The sequence below is a fragment of the Marmota flaviventris genome, chromosome 18 (genome assembly GCF_047511675.1).
Source record: "Marmota flaviventris isolate mMarFla1 chromosome 18, mMarFla1.hap1, whole genome shotgun sequence".
Taxonomy (NCBI): Eukaryota; Metazoa; Chordata; class Mammalia; order Rodentia; family Sciuridae; genus Marmota; species Marmota flaviventris.
Window position 1 is genome coordinate 47,564,125 of NC_092515.1, and position 20,047 is coordinate 47,584,171.

At 36.8% G+C, this 20,047-nt stretch overlaps 1 protein-coding gene across 3 annotated transcripts in view; it reads left to right on the forward strand.

Moving 5' to 3' along the window:
• Tango6 (transport and golgi organization 6 homolog) overlaps positions 1–20,047 on the forward strand; it is a 184,262-nt gene that overhangs the window by 100,479 nt on the left and 63,736 nt on the right. The gene's annotated exons all lie outside the window — the stretch shown is intronic.

Consider the following 20,047-nt stretch of genomic DNA (forward strand, 5'->3'; position numbering starts at 1 on the left):
AAAATTTTATCCCATAAGTATGTACAATTTTTATTTACCAGTTAAAAATTTTAAAGGTATTTTTTCTAGCCTAGCAAGTATGAGGCCCTGGGTTCAATTCCTAGCACCACCACCCCCAAAAAAGTAAAAATATTTTTTTTCTGCTCTTCAAAGAAATGAGAACTTTATAAGTTCATCTTAGTCCTGAATTTGGGCTTGAAACATACCAGACAAGTAAGTATACCATTATAAGAAATTGTTCTTTCATAGTGGTATGAATATTAAGCTTACCATATCACAAGATCCAATGTAACCTCTGATTTCTATTCATATGTGCTGTTGCGTTTGCTAGAATGAAGGACTGTAAACCACACATAGACAACATTAATATAACACGTATTTTCTCTGTAACCTCTGGTAAACCTCTACGTTGGGATGGTAAACACTGAAAATGCACATTTCTCAGTCTGCCCTGAGCAATCCAGGTTATCTCTGGGGGTGAAAGTGGAGATGGGAGTGAAGGGGCTGTGCTGAATGGCAAAGAGGCTTTACTCCTCTTTATATACTCTTATAATCAGCTCAATTTCCAAAACAGTCTTTTGGCATTTCAAAGCAAATTTTACCAATTCTGCAAGTTCTCATCTTTCTGTAGCTTACCCTTCCAAGTATCCAGCTTTAAACATAGCCTTAGCTTTAGCTGCTAGTGTCTAATTCACATTATTGGCAGAGCATCCCTAATCTGAAAATCTGAAATCCAAAATCTGAATCTTTTTGAGCACTTGATATGAGCCACAAATAGAAAATTGCATACCATGAAACTTTGTTTAATGCAAAAATTTTTTTAAATATTGTAAAAAATTACCTTAGGGCCATGTGTATAAAAGGTGTATATGAAACATAAATGAATTCTGTGTTTGGATTTGTGGTCCATCCCAAAAATATCTCATTATGTGTGTTCAAATATTCCAAAATCCAAAACACTTTGATTCCAAGCACTTCAGATAAGGGATAGTCAACCTGTATCAACTTACATAGATGAATTGTAATATTCTTTTTTTCTTTTTTGTTGCGGGACGGATACCAAGGATTGAACTCAGAGGTGTTTAACCATGAAGCCCCTCCCTAGCCCTTTTTATATTTTTTTATTTTGAGACAGGGTCTCGCTAAGTTACTTGGGACTAGCCTTGAACTTGTGATCCACCTGCCTCAGCCTCCCAAGTTACTGGAATTACTGGTGTGTGACACCACATCGGCTGACTTATTAAATTCTTTAGGTGAAGTTAAAGCCCGTTTTTACAACACAGCCAGTGTTCTTAGTTGGCTGATGTTCTAGAAATCCTTGTGAAGAGTCACTTTGTAAGGCTTTCCTAATAAGAACTCTGGTTGTATCTTCTGGGCTTTGCTCTCCCTCCCCGCTTCCTGGTTTGCAGCCATGGGAGTTTTGGAGAGAACAAGACCCACGGGTAGGAGCTGAGGTGTAATATACTACGGCTTCCTCTTGGCATCTCTGCTAATCTTCTAGCCACACTCGCTTGTCTTGTTACACTAGGTGATGTTGGAAGAGTGGCAGAAGAATTTTTACTTTCTATTTCTAAAACCTGAGGCTTTATATATGCACAGTAAAACTTATAAAGCATACTAATGCCTTAATCCCAGCGGCTCAGGAGGCTGAGGCAGGAGGATTGAGAGTTCAAAGCTAGCGTCTGCAATTCAGTGAGGCCCTGTCTCTAGATAAAATATTAAAAAGGGCTGGGGATGTGACTGAGGGGTTGTAGTCCCCTGGGTTCAATCCCTGGCACCAAAAATCAAAAATTAATAAATAAAGTATGCCAATTTTAAGAGAGAGCTTTACCAAGTACAGTAGCACACACCTGTAATTCCAACTACTTTGGAGGAAAGATAAAGAAAGTTCAAGGCCAGCCTGGGCAAATTAGCGAGACCCCATCTCAAAATAAAATATAAAAAGGGCTGGGGATATAACTCAGTTGAGGAACATCCCTGAGTTTAATCTCTAGTACCACAAAAAAAAAAAAAAAAGTGTAACTTTATGGTTATTTACATATTTACAAGATTAGAAGCTACTAGTAATCCATAAAATTTCTTTTTGTCCTCTTCTATTCTGTACTTGGCCTAGAGGTAAGCACTCTTCTGACTTTTTATTTTTTATTTTTTATTATTTTTTTTTTTAAAGAGAGAGGAGAGAGAGAGAATTTTTTTAAAATATTTATTTCTTTTAGTTATTGGCGGACACAACATCTTTGTTTGTATGTGGTGCTGAGGATCAAACCCGGGCCGCACGCATGCCAGGCGAGTGCGCTACCGCTTGAGCCACATCCCCAGCCCTCTTCTGACTTTTTATCATCATCTACTTATTTTCATATTCTTGAACTTCATTTTAATGGCACTAAATCTCCATGTTCTCAGTAAACTGAGAATTCCAGATACTTGGATAGACTTGGGTCAAATTTTGGACCAGGAGTACTTTGTGGGCCATGCTGTGTGCTATATTTCCTGTTGCCTCCTATCCTCCTCCCCCTCCCCTCCCCCTATCTCTCCCCCTCCCCAAAATCAATCAATCTCTCTCTCCTCTCTCTCTCTGTCTCTCTCACACACACACACACACACGCGCGCACACACACACACAATGTTCATTAAAAGCATATTTATTGCTAAATTATCTTCCAGAAAGATTGTACTAGTTTATATCAATGTTTCAGAAAGTTTGTCTACACTCTTATGAACACCATAAATTCTAGGTATTATGATTTTTATAAATATTTATCAAGCAGATATATAAAGAAATGCTAGCTGAGCACAGTGGCACAGGCCTATAATCCCATTGGCTCAAGAAGCTGAGACAGGAGGATCACAAGGTCAAAGCCAACCTCAGCAAAAGTGAGGCACTAAGCAACTCAGTGAGATTCTGTCTCTAAGTAAAATACAAAATAGGGCTGAGATGTGGCTCAGTGGTTTAGTGCCCCTGAGTTCAATCCCCAGTAGCATCCCCAAACCCCTGCAAAAAAAAAAAAAAAAAAAAAGAAATGCTCTCTTGTTTTTATTCCCATCTATTGAGTGGGCAAGATTAAATATTTTTCATATATTTAAGAGCTAAGCTTTTGTGTGTGGAGGGAATTTGAGCATATGTGTGAATTACATGTTCATGTCCTTTGTCCTTATTTTTTCCACTGGGGTATTGATTTTATAGTTTCAGTTACAAAAGCCTGCATATTTAAAGATCTTGAACCATTGGTGTTTATATTGTAAATATTTTCTGCTTCAATTTGTTGTCTTTTACTTTTACTCATATTTTCTGTTTCATTTTCTTTTTGAAACACAGAAGTATTTTATTTTGATGTAGGTAAATCTGTCTTTTCCTGTGTGGTTTCTTTTTCATATAGGCAGGTTTTCCTAAACCATGATTATATAAGTATGAATCTGTATATTTTTCACTCCCCTTTTCAAAGTAGAAAACGTTGTGGTGGGATTTTGGTTTAGTCTTTTTTATTTAAGAAACTATGGTGTGTGTGTGTGTGTGTGTGTGTGTGTGTGTGTGTGTTTCTGTAATTCTAGAAATTTAATCTTAACACATTGTTACATTCCAAATGTTTTTCCATCTGTTTCCTCTTACATGGTCCAATGTCGATGTTGACAATAACCTGTGGACTGTTATACGCCATTGCATTTTTTAAAAACTTCTTTAAAAATATAATGTACTGTGCCTAAGATATTGAACTGGTAATTACTTGGCAAATGGAATTAAAGCAAAAGGATTAGATATATCTGTGGGGATTATTTCCTTGCAAGATTGCCTAGAGAATTAATCTGCTTTGTTGTGCCCTACACTCCTTTCTCATATCTGCCTGATGCAATATCTGCTCTCTCTTCTGCGGAATTTGACAAACACTACCCAGTTCCTTATTCAACTAGAGCAGTTGCTCTGAAACCGAAGTTGGGTAGAGAAAATTTGCTCCCCAGGGACATTTGTAAGTGTCTGGAGACATTTTTGATTATTACAACTGGTGTGCATATGGGGGTTGTGATTGGCATTCAGTGGGTAGAAACCCAGGATGCTATTAAATATTCTACAATGCATTATATATATATATATATATTTTTTTTTTTTAATATATATATATATATATATTTTTTAGTTTTCGGCTGACACAACATCTTTGTTTGTATGTGGTGCTGAGGATCGAACCCGGGCCGCACGCATGCCAGGCGAGCGCGCTACTGCTTGAGCCACATCCCCAGCCCTCCAATGCATAATATAATGCTCCACAACAACAAATGATCCTGCCCAAAATGTCAATAGGATACCTTGATCTAGAGCCCTTGTGGGCCATTCTATTTCTGCTTTATAATATCACTCTGATGTGTTAGTTAAATTTAGGGCAGCCCCACAGTTATGCTGGTTGTTCACAGCTATATAAACTCTATGAGGTGTCATTGTATGAATGGCATGCCCTGATTTGTACTTAACCTATGCCATCCTGTGGCCCTGACTAAATTCTAGCCTATATCACATCCTAAGTTGCCTTTCAGAATGGCAGAATTATTTATTCATTCAGAAAACAATTATTCATTCATTTCTGTAATACATTTACAAATCCTTTTGCATGTAGGAGCTTCTTCACATGGCTAATTTCATCTATTTCCTACCAATTTTATTACCACATTTTGTGTGTGGCGGGGAGGGGAGTGCTGGTGATAAAATCCATGGCTTCACACATGTTAGCCAAGCACTATACCATTGACAAACACTACCCAGTTCTTTATTCAACTAGACCAGTTTTTCTGAAACCGAAGTTGAGTAGAGAAAATTTAAGCTCAAGCTCTTATTAACATAATTTAATGGATAGCCTTGTGTTATCTACTTACTAGAAACTGTGCTGCCCTTGAAGTGATTACATATTCTCCTTACTCTTTTTGTGTCTTTCTTTTACCTTTAATGGACCATAATATGAACTATATTATGTTTTTATTATCCCATATATTTAGGGCCTATTTCATGTCCCTTGCAAAGATTTATTTCTCATTCTGAGGGATAAGAGAAAGACAATAAATGAAGTTGTGCTTTTTTTTTTTTTCTTTTTCTTTCTTTCTTAACTGTCTTTTTGTGTGTGTATGCTGGGATTGAACCCAGGGTCTCGCACTTACTAAACACATTTTATCACTGAGCTATACCCCCAGACCCTGAAGTTGCTTTTTATTTGTATGTGATTCTCATTTCCTTCCCAGCTTGGGTCAGAAGTCCTTGATGGAAAATTTTTTTCCATCTCTGCCCATAGTAACACCCAAACACTCTGAATTTTAATTTTAGTTTCCTGTTTTTGTCAAGTTCTAAATCATATAAATTCCTGGGTTATTTGGTTGTTCTTTTAAATGCTCAAGATTCTTTATCTTGAATAGACTTATTTTTTGTTTTCTTAATCTTGGGGATGAGGGCATCAATGTACTTAAAAACATTTAGTAGTGGCTACTAGATGGCAGGTTTGGTACAGGAGTTGGAAAGAGGAACATGAAAAATCCACAGAGTCTTCCTGCTGGGAGTTAGCATTTTAGTCAGAAGTCAACTCATGCGCAAATGGTCTTGGTAAGATGACCTGCCACTGAGAGGCTGTGTAGGGTATTGTAGGGAACAGAGAGGAATGGTATTTTCTGTCCGTTTCCTCTGCAGTTCCTACAGTTGAATGTAGCAGTGTGCACAGAGCCACATCAATTCCTCACCATTATCACACCACAGCAGGTCAGTTTTTGAAAAATAGCTTTTGTATAAATTTCCAGAGATTTTCACCTCACAGCATAGGATCAAATTAAGGTGAAAAGGTAGGTTGTAGGTATGAATAATTGGATACCAGTCTGGGAGTTTAGCATTCATCCATGTTGGTAGCTTAGCATTAGAATTCACATATCCTAAAAGGAAAAATTTTCAACACAATTCATAGGATTAAATGAAATTTTCCTTGCCAAGTCAGCCTAGGTTAGCATTAGTGTAGTTCAATCCAGCAAACACTTATATTAATATAACTTAGAAATACTAATATAGCCAGAGTTAAAGGGTGAAGCCCAGACTCTTTTTTTCCTCTTTCTTTCTTTTCTTCCTAATGTCAATTTTTTGAAAGTCATAACTTTAATATCTATTAACAAAACTTTTTCCTCCCCTAATTATTTAATGATATATAGTCATTTTGGACAATTTGGAAAATACTTAAAGGTATAAAAGAGACAATTATTACTTATAATTTTGCCATTTTGCTGGCATGATGATACATGCCTGTAATCCCAGAGACTCAGAAGGCTGAGGCAGGAGGTTCGTGAATTCAAAGCCAGCCTCAGCAACTTAGCAAGGCCCTAAGGAATTTAACAAGACCCTGTCTCAAAATAAAATATAAAAAGGGCTGGAGATGTGGCTCAGTGGTTAAGCACCCCTGGGTTCAATCCCTAGTACCCCCCTGCCCGCCAAAAAAAAAAAATTGCCATTTGAAAGTAGCCAATTTTTGTTTAGATATTTTTTGGTGTGTAGAGTGAAGCTAGAACCTTGTGCATACATGTGCCCTAACCCTGAGCTCTACCCTTAGCCTTTTGTTTAGCTTTCCGTGCTTGCTTCTGGATTTTTAAATTTAATGTTATTTACATAAGTATTATTCTCTTGAGACAGGGTCTTGCCAAACTCTCAAACTCCTGGGCTCAAATCTTAGCCTCTTGAGTAGCTGAGACTATAGGCAGGCACCACTATGTCCAGCTTATAAGTATTTTTCTATATGAATTAAATGCTTCCCCAAAATATATTTATTGGTTGTATTTATTCAAGAACCTGAATTTACCATAATTGTATTTAGTGATCTTCTGGGTAGATACAATTATTTAATTCAGTTGTTTCCAGTTTCTTACATAGTGAGAAGAGATTAGTCTTTCTCTGTGTGTGATTATTCTCTCATATAACTAACTCCCTTTGGTGAATCTCTTCCTTAGGATTTTGTTCCTATGAGGGAGATTATTAGGTCAAAGTTTTAAGGCTTTTGATATTCATTGTCCTCCAGAAATGTGCATCTTGTCAGCAGTGAATGAGACTGTTAATGTCTCACAGAGAAAAATTATTCCATGGCTTCAGACAAACTTTTATTCCTGACCAGTCATCTCCAAATATTTCTGTATCTTTGTTCCCAGCATAATCAGAACTTGACAGCAAACATGGGGGAGCCAGGCGCCATGGCACATGCCTGAAATCCCAGCAGCTCTGGAGGCTGAAGCAGGAGGATTGCAAATTCAAAGATAGCCTCAGCAATGGCGAGGCACTTAGCAACTCAGTGAGAACCTGTCTCTAATAAAATACAAAATGGGGCTGGGGATGTGGCTCAGTGGTCAAGTGCCCCTGAGTTTAATCCCTGGTAAAGAAAGAAAGAAAGAGAGCGAGAGCGAGAGCGAGAGCGAGAGCGAGAGAGAGAGAGAGAGAGAGAGAGAGAGGGAGAGGGAGAGGGAGAGGGAGAGGGAGAGGGAGGGAGGGAGGGAGGAAGAAAGGGAGGGGGGAAGGGAAAGAAAGAGAGAGAGAGAGAGAGAGAGAGAGAGAGAAAGAAAGAAAAAGGGTGGGTAAACGGAGAGAGAAAGGGACCAAGGGATGGACTAATGGATGCATGACTCAGTGAGAACATGTTGCTGCTCTAAAAGAGTAACTGAGGTTTGGTAGTGTCATCATGAAATGCAAAGAACAGCATTTCTTAATTATTTTTAGAGGCATAACGTAGTCTTATAATTAGCAAGCTCAGACAAGTTCCCATTTACGCTAGGTCAGAGACTTCTAAAAATGAGAGCAAAAATAGAAAGTGATAGTGATGTTGCTCCATCTGGAGAGTTTGCCTACCAAAAAAAAAAAAAAAAAAATCAAGAATTAATATTTTGAGGGGCTGGGGTTGTGGCTTAGTGGTTAGTCCTTGCCTAGCATGTGTGAAGCACTGGATTCAGTCCCCAACACTACGTAAAAATAAATAAAAGTATTGTGTCCATCTAGCTCGAGGATAAAGCCCATAATCTTATATTAATTAAAAATATTGGGGCTGGGGTTGTTGCTCAGTGGTGAGCGCTTGTCTCGCATGTGTGAGGCCCTGGGTTCAATTCTCAGCACCACATAAAAATAAATAAATAAAATAAAGGTATAAAAAATGCTTTTAAAAATATTTTTTACAAAAAGAATTAATATTTTGAATGAGGACTAAGGAGAGATTTAAATCTCATATCTCTATTGTAGTATGCCATGGCAGAGATAATTAATGCAGGAATCCTGAGGCAAAGCAGCTTACCCTCCTAGGTTAGAAAGTGTCTTGTCTTAAGTTACTCTATATTCCCAGAAAAGAGTGGCTCTGATGCTATAGGATGTATTTCTAACTCTTAAAACTTGTAAAATATTCTGCCAACTCTTCCATATCAACTGCTTAATTTTTTGTTAGCAATTGCTTTGCTCCCTCAGAGTTTATTCAAGCAATGAGCAATCCAGGATCCAGGTCTTGAACAACCCATCCAGCTCCAGGATAAAGCCCATAATCTTATTTTAGAAAACCTATCATCTGTCCAGAGAGGAGGAAATTCAGCCACAGATCCTACTCTGACAACCACTTTCTTCCAGTCAATTTTTGACTGGAAAACAAAGGAAAATTGAACACAGCCTTGTATCCACATCTGCTAATTCAACCAACCTTAGATTGAAAATGTTTTTTTAAATGTGTCTGTAGTAAACATACAGACTTTTTTTTTTTGTCATTATCCCTTAAGGGGGAAAAAAAGAAGACTATTTATATAGATATTAGGTATTATAAGCAATGTAGAGATGATTCAAAGTATATGAGAGGATATGTGTAGGTTATATGCAAATACTACTTCACATCATAAGGTATTTGAGCTTCCTGGATTTGGGTATAGGAGGCGGTTCCTAGAACCAGTTCTTCACAAATACCAAGGCACTCCTCTGAGAAGTGTCTGTTCAGGTCCTTGGCCCATTTGTTGATTGGGTTATTTGTTATCTTATTGTTCAATTTTTTGAGTTCTTTGTATACTCTGGATATTAGGGCTCTATCTGAAGTGTGAGGAGTAAATATTTGTTCCCATGATGTAGGCTCCCTATTTACCTCTCTTATTATTTCTCTTGCTGAGAAAAAACTTTTTAGTTTAAGTAAGTCCCATTTGTTGATTCTTGTTATTAACTCTTGTGCTATGGGTGTCCTATTAAGGAATTTGGAGCCCGACCCCACAGTATGTAGATCGGAGCCAACTTTTTCTTCTATCAGATGCAGAGTCTCTGATTTGATATCAAGCTCCTTGATCCATTTTGAGTTAACTTTTGTGCATGGTGAGAGGAGGGGATTCAGTTTCATTTTGTTGCATATGGATTTCCAGTTTTCCCAGCACCATTTGTTGAAGATGCTATCCTTCATCCATTGCATGCTTTTAGCCCCTTTATCAAATATAAGATAGTTGTAACTTTGTGGATTAGTCTCTGTGTCCTCTATTCTGTACCATTGGTCCACCCGCCTGTTTTGGTACCAGTACCATGCTGTTTTTGTTACTATTGCTCTGTAATATAGTTTGAAATCTGGTATCGCTATACCGCCTGATTCACACTTCCTGCTTAGAGTTGCTTTTGCTATTCTGGGTCTTTTATTTTTCCATATGAATTTCATGATTGCTTTCTCTATTTCTACAAGAAATGCCGTTGGGATTTTGATTGGCATTGCATTAAACCTATAGAGAACTTTTGGTAATATCGCCATTTTGATGATGTTAGTTCTGCCTATCCATGAACAGGGTATATTTTTCCATCTTCTAAGATCTTCTTCTATTTCTCTCTTTAGGGTTCTGTAGTTTTCATTGTATAAATCTTTCACCTCTTTTGTTAGGTTGATTCCCAAGTATTTTATTTTTTTTGAGGATATTGTGAATGGGGTGTTTTTCCTCATTTCCATTTCAGAAGTTTTGTCAACAAGTATATGAAAAAATGCTCACCATCTCTAGCAGTCAGAGAAATGCAAATCAAAACCACCCTAAGATACCATCTCACTCCAGTAAGATTGGCAGCCATTATGAAGTCAAACAACAACAAGTGCTGGCGAGGATGTGGGGAAAAGGGTACTCTTGTACATTGCTGGTGGGACTGCAAATTGGTGCAGCCAATTTGGAAAGCAGTATGGAGATTCCTGGGAAAGCTGGGAATGGAACCACCATTTGACCCAGCTATTCCCCTTCTCGGTCTATTCCCTAAAGACCTAAAAAGAGCATGCTACAGGGACACTGCTACATCGATGTTCATAGCAGCACAATTCACAATAGCTAGACTGTGGAACCAACCCAGATGCCCTTCAATAGATGAATGGATAAAAAAATTTGGCATTTATATACAATGGAGTATTACACAGCACTAAAAAATGACAAAATCATGGAATTTGCAGGGAAATGGATGGCACTAGAGCAGATTATGCTAAGTGAAGCTAGCCAATCCCTAAAAAACAAATGCCAAATGTCTTCTTTGATATAATGAGAGCAACTAAGAACAGAGCAGGGAGGAAGAGCAGGAGGAAAAGATTAACATTAAACAGAGACATGAGGTGTGAGGGAAAGGTAGAGAAAAGCGAAATTGCATGGAAATGGAAGGAGACCCTCATTGTTATACAAAATTACATATAAGAGGTTATGAGGGTAATGGGGAAAAAAAAACAAGGAAAGAAATGAATTACAGTAGATGGGGTAGAGAGAGAAGATGGGAGGGGAGGGGAGGGGGGATAATAGAGGATAGGAAAGGTAGTAGAATACAACAGTTACTAATATGGCATTATGTAAAAATGTGGATGTGTAACCGATGTGATTCTGCAATCTGTATACGGGGTAAAAATGGGAGTTCATAACCCACTTGAATCTAATGTATGAAATATGATATGTCAAGAGTTTTGTAATGTTTTGAACAACCAATAAAAAAAAGGTAAAAAATAGAGAGAGAAAAGGGATATTTGTATCACATTAGGTGAAAGTATGATTTTTCTATTTTTTGAAGTTAAATCGTTAATGTGGTATATGTGGATGCCAAGTGCCATTGATTATAAGTTCAGAAATGTTAAAAATGTGTGTTTTACTCATGATGAAACATTGTAATTAATAAAATTTGAGATGAAAAAAAAAAACAAATACCAAGGCACAATTGTAATTGGATTTGTCAGGCAGACTGTGATGAGTGTCAGTTGGCTTGGCCTGGGAATTAAGGTGAGAGAGGGAACTTTTAAGTAGCTACATAATATTTTATGGTACAGATGTACCACAGTTTACATCAGGTATTCACCCATTCTTCTATGGGTGAATTCTGTTTCCTTTACTATGAAAGGCAGCATAGCAATATAAATTCTTATCAATATGTGCTAATAGAATAGATGTGTATGTTTTGAATATAAGAACATGCTAAAGTATTTGTACCTTTATTGCTGTTGAACTGATGTTTGCCAAAGTGAAATTACTGAATTAAACACTGTTTGTATTTTAAATTGTTTAGATTTGAACAGATTACTTCCTGAAATGGCAGGGCTTTTAAAACTAATATCTGTTGTCAAATAGAGAAAAATGTCTTTTAAAAATTGTGTTTTTTCAGAATGAATGGACTAAGTCCCCTTTTTGTGTTTGTTTTTTAAATTGCAATGGGGAGAAATTTCATTTTTAAAAGTACATTTTTCTAGGGCTGGGATTGTGGCTCAAATGGTTGAGTGCTCGCCTAGCACACGTGAGGCACTGGGTTCGATCCTCAGCAGTGCATAAAAATAAAATGAAGATATTGTGTCCACTTAAAACTAAAAAATAAATATTTTTTTAAAGTACATTTTTCTAAATAACTTAAGTCTAGTCAAAGAATGATGAAGTACATCACTTTTAGAAGTATCTTACTCAGGCTGAGGTTTTTATTCAGTAGTAAAGCACTTGCCTAGCATCTCCTAGTCCCTGGGTTAGATCTCTAACACAGCAAAAAGGAGGAGGAGGAAGAGGAGAGTCTTACTCAATAAAATTTGTTTAAAACTTCAATATTAGGGGCTGGAGTTGTGACTCAGTGGTAGAGCACTTGCCTGGCATAGAACCACATATAAATAAATGAATGAGTGAATGAATGAATGAAATAATAAACCACATATAAATAAATAAATAAATAAAATAATAATAAAATATGACAATATTATAATGAAATACCTTAAAGGCATTCTAATTAGGTGGTTTCCAGAAATATTTTAACTTTTAATTTCCTGATTAAAATTTTTAATTTACAGGTTTGGGGGTGGGAATTGAATCTAGAGGCCACTGAGCCACATCCCCAGCCTTTTTTTTTTTTTTTTTTTTTGAGACTGGGTTTGAACTTGTGTTCCCCTGCCTCAACCTCCTGAGCCACTGGTATTACAGGCATGTGCCACCGGGCCCAGCTACAAACTTTTTTCTTTTATAATACATGTTTTCTTCTGTGTACTACACAAGCCCAGAACTTGATGGCTTAAGACAAAATTTGTTGAGAATTCTGTAATATGGGTAAGGCTTGGCAGGGAGAGCTCCTCTTTATCTCACATAGTGTTGTCTGGGCTCAGCTGTGGTTCTTTTGTGTGTGAGGTGTAGGTCTGGATCACTCAGGAAGTTGCATTCACCTGGGATCTTAACAGGGCATCTCATTGCTCCTCCACAAGCTTTTCTGTCCCTGTGTGTGGACATGCATCATCAGTAGTCTAGAACAGACTTCTTTTCAGCATGGTGAATGATTTCCTGGAGAACACAAGTAGTAGCCGCCAGGACTCTTAAGAGCTAAACCTGGAACTAGCTTGGTATGACTTTTGCCACATTCTGTTGTCAAACCAATTCACAAAACCAACCCAGGTTCCAGGGAAGGGGAAGGAGCCTCATATTTCTGGATGAGAGGAACAGCATTGTGTTTGGGGATGGCAGCTGTAAATATAGGCAGCTATAAATGCATACTGACTTTTACACCACCAAAAGTAGTAATGCATGTGGGCTGGGGTGTGGTGGAGCTTAATGGCATGCAGAGCATGCATGAGGCTCTGGGTTCAATTCCCAACACCAAAACAAACAAAAAATTAGTGCATGATTATTGCCATAAATCTAACAATACAGAGGTATATGAAGAAAAATCTAGTCTTTCCCAAATATTAATCACATTTACTCTTCTCACCTAGATCTCACCCCTTAAGGTAGACCATGATATTAGCATAGTGTATGGTTTTTTTTTTTACACCACTCTCTGTACTCATATAGAAATATATTCAAACATGTATGGGCTTTGTATATGGGCTTACCCCCATATACAAAACAAGAATCTTAAGGTACTATTACTCTACTCCTTGCTTTCTTTGAAATCAACTTTACTGAGGTATAATTTACATATAAAAATACTCCCATTGTAAGTATACATTTTAATAAGGTTTGATATAAACCCATATACCTATCATCATAATCAAATAGAGAACATTTTCATCAACTCAAAATTTCTTTCCTGCCTGGATAAACTCCTATTCCACACATTCCACTCCAAGCAACCACTGACTATATAGATGAAAATTTTCTTTTCTAGAGTTTCTTGTGAATGGAATCATGCATTATATCCTTATTTTAGGCTATTTTGTGTTGCTAAAACAAAATACCTGAAACTGAGTAATTTGTAATGAAAAGCTTATTTAGCTTATAGTTCTGGAGATCTAAGAGCACATCACTGGTATTTGCTTCTGGTGAGGACTTCGTAATAGAAGGTGTACAAGAGTGTGTGCAAGAAAGAAGTGATGTGACGAGAAGAAACAGAACAGAGAGGGCCAGCCTCTCTCCTTTATTTTAAAACTCCTCTTGGGAACTATTCCACTTCTGCAAGAACTACATAAGTCCCATGGAAGGGTGGTGCCCCATGTCCTATTTATCTTCCATTAGGCCCCACCTCCTAGAGATCCACCTCAATACCATCACATTGGGACCAAGCTTCTGGCGCATGTATCTTTGAGGGACGCACTCAAACCATATTCAAACCATAGCAGTGACCTTTTGTGTCTGACTTTTTTGCTCAGCATAATGTTTTTCAGATTCATCCCTGTTGTTATGATTATCTATAGTTTACTATTTAATATGCTAAGTAATATTGCTTTGTATAAATATACCACAATTTGTTCATACATTTATCTGTTGATGGAAATTCATGTTGTTTTAATTTTTAGTTATTATTAGTGTAGTTGCCATGAACATTCTGGTTAAGTGTTTGTGTGAAAGTATATGTATTTTTTTCTCTTGGGTCAATACCTAATAGTGACATCACTGAGTTCCTCAGTAGGTATATAAGAAACTGCCAAACTGTTTTTCAAAGTAGCTGTACCATTTTATATAATGACCAGGTTTGTATGAGAATTCTAGTTGCTCCATATCCTATCCAACATTTGATATCAAAATGGGTCAATAGTGGCATTTCATTGTGGTTTTAATTTGTATTTCCCTGATGACTAATTATGCTGAGAATCTTTTTTTTTTTAATATTTATTTTTTAGTTTTCTGCGGACACAACATCTTTGTTTGTATGTGGTGCTGAGGATCGAACCCTGGCTGCATGCATGCCAGGCGAGCATGCTACCGCTTGAGCCACATCCCCAGCCCATGCTGAGAATCTTTAATATGCTTATTTTCTATCCATGTATATCTTTCATGAAGTGAGGGGGTTTTTTTTGTTTTGTTTTGTTTTGGTGCTGCAAATTGAACCCAGAAGCACTTTACCACTAAGCTAGTGGTACATCCTTTTTATTTATTTAATTTTGTTTGGCCACAACTTGTGATCTTTCTGTCCCAGGCTTCCAAGTCACTGGGATTATAGGTATGAACCACTAGGGTACATGGCTCCCATTTTTTAATTGGACTCTTTCTCTTATTATTAACAAGTTAAAGGGATTCTTTATAGGTAGTGGAACCTCTCTGGTTCTCTTGTCTCCATTCAATTATAGTCCTATTTCTCTGATCTCCCTTAGAGTAAAACCTAGAAAAAATTGTCTGTATATGCTTGCTCTAATTTCCACCCTTTGCATTCCTTCCTCAAGCTGGCAATTGGTCTTTCATCCCCAGGATTCTTTTATCAGCCTAAATATTGACAAAGCCAATGACCAATTTTTTTAATATTTTATTTTTTAGTTTTAGGTGGATACAATATCTTTATTTTATATTTATGTGGTTCTGAGGATTGAACTCAGTGCCCCACACATGCCAGGCGAGCGCTCTACCACTGAGCCACAACCCCAGCCCAACCAATGACCAATTTTTTATCCTCATATTACCCAACCTCACAGTAGCATTTGATTTGTTTGATCACTTCCCCTTTTTTGAAATAACTTTCACTCCAGACCTCCCTGATAATAGACTTGCCTCATTCTCTTCCTTCCTACTTCATGGCTGTTCTTCCTCAATTTCTTTGCTAGGTCCTCCCCTACTACCAGTTTTTCAAGGTTCAAGTCTATCATGCACACAGTGCTACTCAAGATGGTATTATTGTTGTTATTATTATTTGGCGGACGGTACTAGGGATTAGACCCCTGGGTATTGTACCACTGAGCCCTTTTTATTTTTTGAGACAAGGTCTCACCAAGTTGCCCACACTGGTCTTGAACTTGGAGTCCTTCTTGCTTCAACCCCCTGAGTAGCTAGGATTATAGAGATGTGTTGCTATACCTAGCAATACATTAATTTTTATGAAATCCAATTTGTACATTTATTTATTTATTTATTTATTTATTTATTTATTTATTTTTTAGAGAGAGAGAGAGAGAGAGAGAGAGAGAGAGAGAGAGAATTTCAATATTTATTTTTCAGTTTTTGGCGTACACAACATCTTTGTTTGTATGTGGTGCTGAGGATCGAACCCGGGTCACACGCATGCCAGGCGAGCACGCTACCGCTTGAGCCACATCCCCAGCCCCCAATTTGTACATTTTTAATAGAAAGTTTATGCTTTTTGTATCCTAAGAATTTTTCATTTATTCTAAGGTTGTGATTATTTCCTCCTCTTTTCTCTTACAACTTTAATAATTTTAGCTTCTATATTCCAATCTATGATTCACTTCAATTTAATTTTTGTTTTATTAGAATTGAAGTTCATTTTTTTTCCATGTGGATATCCAGTAGTTCTGCCACCATTTGTTGCAACAATTACCATTTCTTATTGAATCGATTACATGTATGTGGGTCTATTTCTGTATCGATTCTGTTCCATTTATTTGTTCATCTATATTTATACCACTGTCAAACTATTTGATCACTGTATCTTTATGGGGAAGTGTTTGAACCATGTGTAAGTTTTCCAACTTCACCCTTTTTCTTTTTTGAGGGGGAGGGGGTACCAGGGATTGAACTCAGAAGCACTTGACCACCGAGTCACATCCCCAGTCCGATTTTGTATTTTCTTTAGAGACATGAGACAGGGTCTCATGTTGTTAGTTCTGGTAAAAGTCTTCATCTGGGTCTTCTCAGTGTGTCCTCACATAGTAGAAAAGGGGCAAGAGATCTCTGTGGGTTTCCTTTTACAGACACCAATCCAATTCATGAGGGCTCTTACTCATTACCTGATTACCTCCAAGGCCCCACCTCCTAATACTATCACATTGGGATTTAGGAAAACATAAACAGTTCATAACTTAGCTTTGCTTTGCTTGCTTGTTTGCTATTTTTTAAGATCAGGCACAGTGGTGCACACCTGTAATCCCAGCAACTTGGGAGGCTGAGGCAGGAGGATCACAAAGTCAAAGTCAGCCTCAGCAATGTAGCAAGGCCCTAGGTAACTTAGGGAGACCCTAAAGGGCTGGGGATGTGGCTCAGTGATTAAGTGCCCCTGGATTCAGTCCCTAGTAGCAAAAAAATAAAATAAAAACTATAAATTATCCTATAAGAACTGCTTTAGCTGCATTCTATACATTTTTATATGTATGTTCATTTCATAATATTTTCTAATTTTATTTGATTATTTTTTACCAGGAGTTATTCATAAATGTGGTGTTTGTTGTTTAAACTTCAAATATCTGTGGATTTTCCAGATAACTTTCTGTTATTGCTTTCTAAATCCTTGTGGTCAGAGAACATATTCTCTACTATTTCACTTATTTTAAATATATTGAGACTTGTTTATGGTTTAGGAAGTGGTATGATTGAATGTTATGTGTATATGTGGAGGTTTGTTCTATAAATGTCAACTAAGTGAAGTTGGTTGATAATGTTATTAAAATTTTCATTACTCTTACTGGTTTTCTGTCTAATTTTCAGGGGTAAGGCTGAAGACATATCTTATTTCTCCTCTCAATTCTGCCAATTTTTGCTTCATATATTTTGAAAAGTTGTGTGAAGTATATACACACTGGGGATTGTTATATATTCTTTATGTCCTGACTCCTCTATCGTGTTCTGAAGTCTGATATTTATAATTTTATATAGCCATTCCAGCTTTTTTACACTTAGTGTTTTCATGGTATATCTTTTTTTCATCTTTATCCCTTTCTCTGCCCTTATATTTGAAGTTGGTCTTTGGTTAATTTAGTTAAGATCAAAACGATACCTTTCTTTTATTTATTTATTTTTATATGGTAATAAGGATCAAACTCAGTGCTAGGCAAGTGTTCTACCACTGAGCTACAACCCCAGTCCCCTGAAGTTGGTGTTTGTAGCTACTATATTGTTGGATCTTACTTTTTAAAAAAATCCAATCCAATAATCTTTGTTCTTTTTTAAAAACATATTTTTTAGATGTAGATGGACACAATACTTTTATTTATTTTTATATGGTGCTGAGGATTGAACCCAGTGCCTCACATGTGCTAGGCAAGTGCTCTACCACTGAGCCACACAACCCCAGCCCTAGCTTTGTTTTTTAAACTTAGTCTTTTAAACAGTTTAGACTATTTATGTTTCATATAATTTTTGTACAGTTGAGTTTTAGTATATCTTCATGCTATTTGTTTTCTGTTTCTTGTTTCCCTTTCTTTTCCTTCTTTCTTTTGGATTGACCAAATATTTTATGTATGTGTACATATGTATGTATGTATGTATATATGAATGTATTTTGGTGCTGGAGATTGAACCCGTGGCCTCATGCATGCTAAATACATGCTTTATGAGTGACCTACTCCCTGGTCTGTTTACTCTTCTTAGTGTCCACCCTTAGTATATTAGCTCTACCTTTTTGTTTAATTTTTTTAGTCCTCATTCTGGGACTGTAATTACATGTTAGAATTTTTTTATTATTGTCCTACAGGTCCCTCAGACTCTGATTATTTTTTCCAATCTACTTTTTTAAACAACTGAGCCATATCTCCCAGCCACTCTACCCCCTTTCAATCTTCTCTATCTTCTTTTTCAGATTGGACAATTAATCTGTCTTCAGGTTTGTAGACTTCTCTCTGTTGTTTTCATTCTGCTATTTATCTCAATTAATTGATTTTTTAATTTCAGATATTATATTTTTCATTATACAATTTCCATTTGGTTCTTTTCATATTTTTTTTTGTTTGTTTCTTTGTTGAAATTTCTGAACTTTTCCTTGATTAGAAGTATATGTTTTTCTATCAGGTGCAGTGGTGCATGCCTAATCCCAGCAACTCAGGAGACTGAAGCAGTAGAATCTCAAATTCATGGCTGGCCTCTGCAACCTAACAAGACCCTCAGCACCTTAACAAGAACCTATCTCAAAATAAAAAATAAAAAGAACTAGGGATGTAGCTTAGTGGTAAAGCACCCTTGGGTTTAATCCTCTGTGCCAAAGAAAGGAAAAGAAAAAACAGAAGTGGTAGTATGTTTTTTCTTTTATGTCGTTGAGCATAGTTACAATAGTTACTTTAAATTTCTTATCTGATAACTAAAATATCTGTATCATTTCAGTGTTGACCTCTGTTGATTTCCTTTTTCTTTGAAAATGAGTTATAGATTTATATAATGAGTAATTTTGGATTATTGTCTGAACATTAGGAGTATTATATTCCTGAGGTGAGGGATTCTGTTTTATCCCCCTCTGAACAATGTTAAATTTTTGTTTTAGCAGATAAGGGATTTAGACTCAAATGGCAAACTTTGTGTTGCCTACGGTAGGCAGCAGTTCAAATCTTAGTTCATCTCTTAGTTCATATCTAACCTTAGCTGCAAATTGCCTTGATTCTACTCTGTATATGTTAAATTTTAGCACATTTACAAGATCCAAGATAATGGGAGAGCTGTATACATTCACATAATCTTTGTACTGGTTGTCTTCTGCTTTGGGAACAGATAAAATTAAAAGAGAAGAAATCATCATTCGAATCCATCATTAAACTCAGACTAAGTTCTATGGCCTGACTTAGCTCAAAGAGCCAAGATCATGAAAAGCCACATGTGTTATGTTAAGGGATTTGGATTTTATGTTTAACTTTCATTGAGAACCACTAAAACTTTTAAGAAGAAAAGAATTCATTGTAATTACATTTTAGCAAAGTCTCTTTGGTTACTCTTTGAGGGATGACTTAGAATGGGACAAGACTGAAGCAGTGAGACCTATTAGAATTTTGTTGGAACAGTCTGTGCAAGAGATGATGGTGGATCTTGAATGAGGGGTTACATGTGAGAAAGGAAGAAAAAAAGATGTCCCTAGATAGGAAAGAAAGCATGAAAACAGAGCAGAAGTGGGATGCACATAGTCTGAATAAAGAACTGAGACGTACCCTGTCTCCCTATAGCAGATTTTGTTGGGTAAGGCTAGGTAGAGAAGATGGGGCCATACCACAGAGGACTTGAAAGCTGGGCAGAAGAGTTTGGACTTGAAATAATGGGCATTTAGGAACCAGTATCCATCCTTAAAGGAAACAACATGATGAAAGATCTGAGGGGTGGTTGGCAGTACATGAAAGATAACTGAAGGACAGCCTTGAGCCAGAGAGGAAGCTGGGAGGCTGCTGTGGTATTTCAAGAATTTAATTAGAGGTATGTGGGTAAGATTGGTGAGAAAAGGTGCATATCATAAGTAAGCCAGAGGAAGAAAGGAGACACTGTCATCTTTTTCTTTTTAACATTTAGTTGATAT